Genomic DNA, 9,681 nt, shown 5'->3' with positions numbered 1-9,681 from the left:
TGGATGCAGTAGCTCAAAAGAGTGAACAAATCTTTAAAGCAAGGATCATTCTCACTGCCTCCTTCGATACACAGGGTAGTCAGGGATGGACAACTTGGACATTGGCTACCCAAAATGGGGGCCTACAAAGGCAAGAAGTGACTGGCTTACAGACTTTCAAGAGGGAGCCTAGACTTGCAGGGTATACCCTGTGGTTGGTGAATGATGCATGGAGGGGATTGTAACCATGGCAAGGAAGTGATATATGATGGGATCAATGTGAAGCTAATGTTCTTGCATGTAAAGTATCACATAACTCACAATAAAGCATTTTAAAAAAAAAAGAGGAGCCTAGATCCTGAGGGCGCAGAGGGAGGTAGAATCACCACTGAGTAGTATCTGTCTGGGCACGGGTGATGAAAAGAGATGGGGATAGCACTCAGGTGGCACAATAGTGAATGATTGCTATCAGGACTGACTGTGAGGTTTGGAAATGTAAAGGTAGAAGTTTTGTAGCAAAAAGAGGGGAGTAGTTGACTTTTCAGTCCAGGAGCAGAGGTGCCTGGGATCATCAAGGGAGAAAAGCGGAGAGCAGGACCCTACCCAGAGAAGCAGTGACGCCAGAGATGGAGGCAGAGACGATGATGTGGAGAGATGGAGCGGCTGGGTACTCTAGACCCAGAGAGGGAGAGGGGCTGTGTGCTGATCACTAGGGGGCAGGCTTGCAGGGTATATACCCTCTGGTTGGTTGATGATGCATGGAGAGGATTGTAACCATATGTAATAGGATGAATGTAAAGCTAATGTTCTCCCATGTAAACTATCACATAATTCTCAATAAAACATTAAAAAAAAATTTTTTTTTCACCAAAAGAATAAAAAGAGAACCCAGAGACTAGGGGAAAAAATTATTGGCAATGACATGTCAGACAAGGGACCACTGCCTAAAATTTATAAAACACTTCAAAACTCAATAATAAGAAAAATAATCCAATTTAAAAATGGGCAAAGGACATGAATAGATACTTCACCAAAGAAGATATTCAGGCAACCAACATACATAAGAAAAAAATTCTCACAATCATTAGCCATTTGAGAGATGCAAACCAAACGTATAATGAGATCGTATCTTACCACAGCATTGATAACAAAAGCTAAAAGAACAAACAGAAAACAGTAAATATTAGCAAGGGTATGGAGAGACTGTTACCTTCCTACACTGCTGGTGGGACTGTAAAATTATATAACCACTGTGGGAAACAGTATGGCACTTCATCAGAAAGTTGGAAATAGAAATACTATAAAACTCAGCAATCTATTTGAAATTCATCCTGAAGAAATAAGAACCAATACACGAAAGACTTATGCACACCCATGCTCACTGCAGCACCATTCACAACAGCAAAAAGGAGACAACCCAGATACTTACCAGCAGGAGAATGGTTTAACAAATTTTGGAATATCCACAACATTGAAGAATAATGATGAATCTGAGAAACACCGCATAATATGGAGGAAACTAGAGGACATTATGCTGAGTGAAATGAGTCAACTGCAAAGGAACAGATATTGTATGAGAACCACTACTGTAAAAAGTCAAGAAAAGATTATAATTCTATAATAAACATTCTATGATGATTTGCAGGGACCCAGTAGAGTGTAGATACATGCTACGTTGGGTGGCAAGGAAGGCAGTTAAGAAGAAAAGGAAGGAAAAAAAGTGAGAAAAAGGAAACTGATTTTTTGTTGTTGCTTTTTTTTTTCAGATACTGGAAACAATGCATATTTATTTTCTCATTAAGATAAACCATTGGGAACTTTCTCACAGATGATAAAAGGGAAAGAAAAAACAGAAGAATTATTCATTAAAATGGTAATTCAATGTAAGATATATTTTATATGTTAAGATAAATGCTATTTTAAAAACTAAAAAGCTTTAATTTTATTACATATTGATTTGTTTATACATTTATGTTTGTCTACATATACATAAAAGGAGGCCACTTGGCTGCTAAACAGAAGGTTGTTGTTTGAACTCACCTAGCATCTCCAAGGAAGAAAAACATGTAAATCTGCTTCCATAAAGATCACAGCCTAATAAAACCTATTGCAGCAGTTCTGCATGGGTTGCTATGAGTCAAAATTAACTCTACAACACCTAACAACTCATAGATAGATGATAGATAGATAGATAGATAGATAGATAGATAGATAGATAGATAGATACATAGATAGATACATAGATACATAGATACATAGATACATAGATAGATAGATACATAGATAGATAGATAGATAGATACATAGATACATAGATACATAGATACATAGATACATAGATATATAGATACATAGATACATAGATACATAGATAGATAGATCGTTTTATATATATTTTTTTTTAATTCTATAAATGGCTGAAAAAATAAGCTTAAGGATATATTCCCTGTTAATGGATTTATTCTCAAAAAATGCATATACATCTATTACTGCAAATTGTTGATACAGATAATACACAAAAAGAGTAAAACTAGGGTTTTCTTTCCATAAAATGATCTAGTCATTTGTGCTTAGAGTAAGACTTTTCTTTTGAATCTCCAAAAGATTATTTTAGCTCTATCATCCTGACATACTCCTGAAGAGTTTTTAACACACGTTTCCTTATTTTTTAAGATACTGGTTCAGAAACTAAAGAAAGACTGTCCTCAGACTTCAATGAGAAAATCCTTACCCAGGTACTGTTAACAACTTAACACAACAGTGAATCTCCAGGATCTCTGCCTCTAAGCTAAAAAGACCTGTGCCACTCAAAGATCACTGGAAGACTGGCCTAGGACCTCAGACAGAGGATGGGAGGAATTCTTAAGAAGCAGATACTGCAAGAGACACTTCTACCCAAGACCACCCGAACCAAGTTGACTGAATGCAGTATATAATGTCTGCCTTGGGGGTCAGACAGGATGACCAAAGCCGCAGATAGTCATGCAAGTTCTCAATAGCTCTATGTTTCTCATAGTCTTGATCACTGATGGGGTATTTGATTGCTGGCCCAGTCTCATCCTCAATAAGTGGGACAGGGTATTCGGATATGGCTTCCTTTTCTTGGAGGATTTGACTTGAGTTACTGCCAGGCAGGCTTTCTTGCTTGATTTGTCTTCAGCTACAGCCTGCATTTCCTGGCTCAGCTTGATTGACATGTTGTGTAGTAGTTGACTTGGGAGACATGGACACAAGCATTTTATCCACATCTACTGGCTATGGTGCTGCGGGTTTCAGTGATATATCTCTGAGCTGTCAAAAATCACTGTCAGCATGTATGCTAAGACCTAGTAGATCCTGTGTGAGTTTAGTTTTTTAATGGCAGGTCAGTACGCAGACCCTGAGGCTATAACATTTCAGACCTTTCTTTGGTGGGTTTCCTTTAAGACATTCTCTAGCATCTCTTCATTAATACCAATTTTCTTCAGTGTCACTAATTGGGATCCTGTCAAGGCTAAGCTCCCTGTCCAGTGGAATTTCTCTCTAAACGCAAAGCAGTATCCTTTGTAACAAGGATGATTCGGTATTCTGGCTGTCTATATGCTTTGGCTCCCATAGAACCTGTTGACCTGTGATGAATTGGGATCTGAGATAATGAGGTGAATTGACATTTCTGGTAATAACATGAGAAACTCTTGATGCATACAACACAACATGGTCATACAAGTAAAGAGTCATTATGATATAGTGACTTCTAACTTCCAGCATGTACAACACGAGTAGCTCAAGTACGCAGTCAGTCCTCATTCTGCTGGGGCTGCATTATCCATGTATTTACCCTGTACATCAAAAGTCTAGGGTCTCTTTCCCTCCATCTTCAGATAACTCAGCCATGACCTACCTTAATGAATACAGTTATGGGATATATTTGAAGGTCTTTATCTTAAATAGTGCTTTTTTGAAGCCATCGTCACTACTGGACTGTGATCCACAATATTGGTGGTTCAAGCCCACCAGCCACTCCACAAGAATAAAATGAGGCTTTCTGCTCCAGGGCCTTGGACCCTGTAAGGGTCGCTATGAATCAGACCCAACTCAATGGCACTTCACAATAACAGTCCCTCCTTAGTGTAAGTTCAATAGCAATCACATCATAAATATGAAGGAAGATTTCTGTCTGAAAACAATATTTAGAAACCTTTTACAGAACTTTATTTTTACTAAAATTTCTCAAAATGAGAGCAAGTGATGAGGGTGAAAGGAATGGTGAGAAGGTAGAGCCTTCTGAGAAAACAGGATACAGTGAGAGGAAAGAGCTCCAGTGGGGGAAGATGGGTCTCCAGTGGGTACTCATGCAATGAGATAAAAAGGTAAATAACCACAGAGAAGATGGAAGCAGTGTTATATATGTCTTCTAAGGGTCTTCTGAGGGCTGGTGAGAGGTTGAGGGCGGAGCTTGAGTTGAGCCATTCAGAACAGCTGTAAGAGCCATGGGACTCTCCAATGGCAGCATCTTCCACAGACTCTGCCAACAATATCCACTTCCATGCCCAATACCTTGTGCAACTCTCAGCAGGTATCATGACATTCCCTTGCTTAGGAAACTCATCCAAGTGGCTTCATAAGCTAAGTGGAACGAGCTGAAATCCAGAGAGCTGCGGTAGGGAGACTTAGTAGGGCAGGGAACATACCACATCCTTGACTTCACAGTGCTACTCTTACTCTTCACCCCAAGGCTTTCTCGTAGATTTTTTTTCCCTTTAGGTTTCCCCTCTAAGGTCAGCCTTAAGCTACACTAGAACCTTGAATTGCATACATCATTTTAAGAAGAAGAATACTAGAGAAAGGGAAAAGGTATTAATCATTTTCTCATAAGAAAAAGCTGGTCCCTTGCTGCCTCGAATTCTTTTGGTCAGCCTCTTCAATCTAAGGAACCAGGAGCCTGGCTTACTTTTGAAGGGAGAAGAAAATCAATGTTTTAGGAGGTCAAATGGAAATAGTCCTCTCGGGGGTGACTTTAGGAGACTAGACTGTGAGGGTTCCAAGTACTGGTACCCAAGGTCAGTGACAATCATAGGATGATTCTTTTACAGACATTATCCCATATAATCCTCACAACAACTCTATGAGGTATGGAGGCCAAGTGTTGCCTCAGATGAGGAATCAGAGCCTTAGAGAAGTTGTACAGCTTGTCCAAAATTAGGACCTGGAAGTTCTGCCTCCAGAAAACTTCCACTCTATCAACTCAGTCTCACATCACTGCTAATGGACAAGACGTATGACCCAGCTTCAGCATTCTTTCATTTGGGTGGAGGCACAGAACAGGAAATCTGAATTTTACTTGTTAACCTCCACTCTGAGACCTCTGTTGTCTAAGAAGGACTTAGACATCCTCAGAGATTGTAGACCTGAGCCTTGATTAAATGATGCATTATGGGTACCTCTGAGGAGTCCAGTGTTAAGTAGAGAGGATCATAGCTTTTAATGCTGCACCTTTTTTCCTCCTCTTGTCTCAATTTATTGATATTGATGCTGTAAGACAAGAGACAAATGAGGGATTGAACCCAATTTTCACATACCTTTCTCTAGGCAAGCTGTAGGCAGTCAAAGATAATTTGATTTTGTACAATGAACTACGAGAGTTCTGTGATATGTCCCTGCTATTCAGTTTCAAGTATATAAAATCATTTTCTTTTTTTCCTTTTTTGAAAATGTATAGAAAGGTTTTCTCTATGCCATGCTCAGCTGATGTTTTTGATCCCTTCTGCTAATGAAAGGCACTGATTCTCAGAATTAGTAGGAGTATGTGTGTCCTGTCACATAAGATTCTGCCCGTGTGCCCACACCTGATCTGAGGTTTTCAGAGGCTTCCGTTGTTCTCCACATCAGCCCTAATGCAACCACCCAGCAACACTCGAGACAGAACTCTGCCCTGCTGCAGGTATCCTGAGCTCTTCATAACCCAATCCCTCGCTCACTGTGATCAGGGTTTTATCTGCAATGCCCAGATGAGGGGTCTGTAAGCTTCAGATACATACCCTAGTTCCCACTCCCACCCTGTCCTTCCACCTGATCCTTGAACGAGGTTCTACTCCTAAGAGTTTCCATTTCAGATGGCTGTCTGTGTCAATATAAGTGATTTAGAAGAGTGGGAAGAATAGGAAAAGAAATTAATCTCTGCTGGTGTCTGGCCCTAGGATACCCTTGTCAGATTGATGTGTCTATTTCTCCCAAATATTGATCAATTATATTCCTCTGTAGGTAGTAGAACAGGAAAATGGAGCCCTACCCTACACAGAAAATAGAAGGTAGGCATCTTGCCCCAGGGTTCCCTGAGATGTATCTGAAAGCAGAACTGGTTCATCATCTGAACTGAACAGCTCTCACAGCAACTGGACACTGAGAATGCAGCTTAGACTAGAATTCTAAGTCCACATCATGGAGTGTTCTCGGAGATGAGTGAGGTCCCATAGAGGAAAGTGACCCACATCCCTGATCAGCCCACCTAGCAGACCCCTCCTTTCCTGCTGGGCCTTCTAGATCCTTCCATCCTTCTCTGAGCCTTGTTATTTTCCAATTCTATCCTTTCATCCTAGCATAGATACATTATAGTGCTATTTTTTATTCCATTTACAACCCAGATATAATTTGGGTATTCCTTTTCTCCTTGGTCTTCTGAGCTTTGGCCCCATTTGTTCTATACTCTTGAAAGCTCTCCCAGGAATTTTTACTAATTTACAGGGAGTTATAGTCTCAGGATTCCTTTTCTAATCAACTCTAGTTTCCCACATTGTGTCAACTCTGGCATAGCACTCACCTCCACCCTCATGATTGCCCAAAAGAATATACTGTCACATATAAGCATTTTCAATCAATGACGCCTTTACAAAAAGATATTGTAAGGTGATAAAGAGGACTGGGACAGAGCACCTCCTGGCAAAGCAACTTTAAAATCCTAACAGCGGAAATTAAGCCCTGAATTTTATCCTTATCTGAAAGTTTAGGTTCAGGACATTCATTCATTTACCACTTATGAGACTTTTCCAGAGATGGTAATAAAACCATCAAGAATGAGGGTTGGATTTTCAGATAACAAAGTTGTTAAGTGCTATCTAAGAGTAGGTTCCAACTCAGAGACCCTATATAGGGTTTCCAAGGAGCAGCCGATGGGTTTGAACTGCAGACCTTGTGGTTTGCATTCCAGTGCTGATCCACAGCACCACAGCAGGAGCCCATCAGATAACATTACTACAGAATGATTTTTGAGTTTAGGCCCTTTCAATAGACAGGGACAAAGTTTATATATATATATTTTTTTTTAAACCATGATTTCTTTTTGATGTGTCATAATTCAAATTTTAAAATGACATTTTTACTTATTTGGTTTTATCTGTCATTTCTCTAACATTAAAAAATCTTGTATCTTATCATTAGCATACTTATTTGCTGTATCCTAACATATACATAAAATACTTCCAAAATTATATTTCAAGTATTACCACTAGAAATAAACCATTGAGTTGAATTGTAGAGTATACAGTCAGAAGATAAGTTCTAAAATAACTGAAGTAATTATTTTCTTTATATGACTATGCAATCAATTTGATAGTTGTTTATTCATTTCTATATGTTTTCAACTTTGTTGTTAACTACCTTCAAGTTGGCCCCTGACTCATGGAAACCCTGTCTGGTACAAAGTAGAATTAATTGTACCATAGGATTTTCTTAGCTGGAATCTTTTTGGAAACAGATTCCCAGGACTTTGTTCAGTTTCGATTCTGTGTAGGTTCAGACCACCAACCTTAGTGTTAGCAGGTGATCACAAAACACATTCATCACAAAGCCTCCTGGTTTCAAATTATGGCTAACTCTATTTTCCCTGTTGGTTAAGTTTTACTTTGCAAAAACTGTTAAACATTTACATAGTTCAACATAAATAAAAAGTTATACTCAGAAAAGTCTCAATTCTAATTTTTTATTTGATTTGATTCTTTGTTCATAAGCAGCAACATCATGGAGATAATGACCTCACTTCTCCTGTTTCTCTCAAAATGTAAAAGGAAAGTGAGAAACAGAAGAGCAACAACTTTGTAGAAAGAGACTATGTGGTCTGAATCTCACTTACTGTCTCAACTTGGACAATTCTTTTTGAGACCTAGTTTCTTTTACATGGAAATTAGAGTAGCACCCACCTCCTAGAAATGTTATGTGGGTTGAATGAAGCAATATCTGAAAGGCCTGGTCCACAGCAAGTACTTAAAATATGAGAGCTAGTCATTAAATTTTATCTTAAAAGATTAATGGGATATTGAAATTTTAGACAAACTTTTCATCCAATTATAGACTTACTTTTAAAAAATTATTTTGTATACTCTAACAATAATGATCTTAAATCGTGTAATAGTTTGGGACAGAGTTCAGAAGATTTAAACAAAAATTTGCATTTTATAGATATAGAAAAGTAACTATTATAACTACAGATATTTCCCACTATCCAAAGATAGAGTGTTTCTATAAAAATTTTATGAAATGGTATAAAGTGAAGAATCAATTACCAGTAATGTATATGGGAAGAATTTTTTTTAGCTTCCCAGAGCCAAAAAATAATCTGCAATACGATACCCAAGAATAATACATAAAACCTGCAATAACACTAGCATCTCATGCTCACAGACACATTGCAAAGCTATGACAGCTTGATGTTGAGATGCTGAGTGCAGTTCCATGGAAAGGGCTTTGTCTCTGCTACTCGCTCTCACTGCTACTGTGTACATTGCCTCTTCTGACAGCTCAATTAAAGAAATACTGAACACTGCTTTCACTTTTCACCTTTTTTCATAAAAATGGAAATCCTCTTCAGATTTTTTTCAGGTCGCAAAAACAGACACAATGTAGGATTTCATATAAGTGAAGTGGGGAGAACAAACAAGATGGTGGAGAGGGTGGAAGTGCAGTGAAGAGCTCCGTCAGCAACAACACAGAATACCGGACCAAGCAGCCTCAGGGTATGGTGCCTGAACTCTGAACCACATATAAAGGAATATTAAGAAAGTTGGAAGGCTTACAGCTAGGGGAATTTGTAGCAGAAGCAAGAAATCCATTGCTTTCTAATTCAATATGCTCAGCTACTCTGGAGCTGCCATCTTGGGTGAGATCGAGCAGGGGAAGGATCAGAGCAGCCACAGATGGCTGACAGAACCACAGAGATAAAGGTGTGAACATTCTTTTTCTTTTTTTGGTATCTGTTCATTGGTCTCTGGCTGTCTGTGCACCTCCATTACAGTGACTAGAGGGGCTGGTGCCTGAGTGAGTAGACACCCCACCCCCAACCCCGGAGGGTTCTACTACGCAGGCACACAGATCTCCTCACATTTTAAAGAGACAGTTTCCACTTAAAACCAAATGACCACAGCCGGCCCTGAATGGTTTATAGCTAGAAAAATGCCAGAACGGAGATTGTGGAGTGGGACAGGCAGCCTAAAAAGGAAATAAGCCCAAAATGAAATCCTGAGTTACATCACAATGACCAACAGTGGTATCTTGAAATTTCTCAGGAAGAAACGTGAAAAGGGAAGCCCATTTCCTGATCACATCTACCTGGAGGCAATCAGAAAGTATAAAAAATACCAAAATACATACCCATCTATGTAATAAGGCCACAGATAACTCCTGAATATGCCCAAAATACAGAAATAGATGACCATATCTGCACATGTCCAGAAA

Source organism: Chrysochloris asiatica, unplaced genomic scaffold, assembly GCF_000296735.1.
Source record: "Chrysochloris asiatica unplaced genomic scaffold, ChrAsi1.0 scaffold00069, whole genome shotgun sequence".
NCBI lineage: Eukaryota > Metazoa > Chordata > Mammalia > Afrosoricida > Chrysochloridae > Chrysochloris > Chrysochloris asiatica.
The sequence above is the reverse complement of the archived record's forward strand: the minus strand, read 5'-3'. Positions refer to the sequence as shown.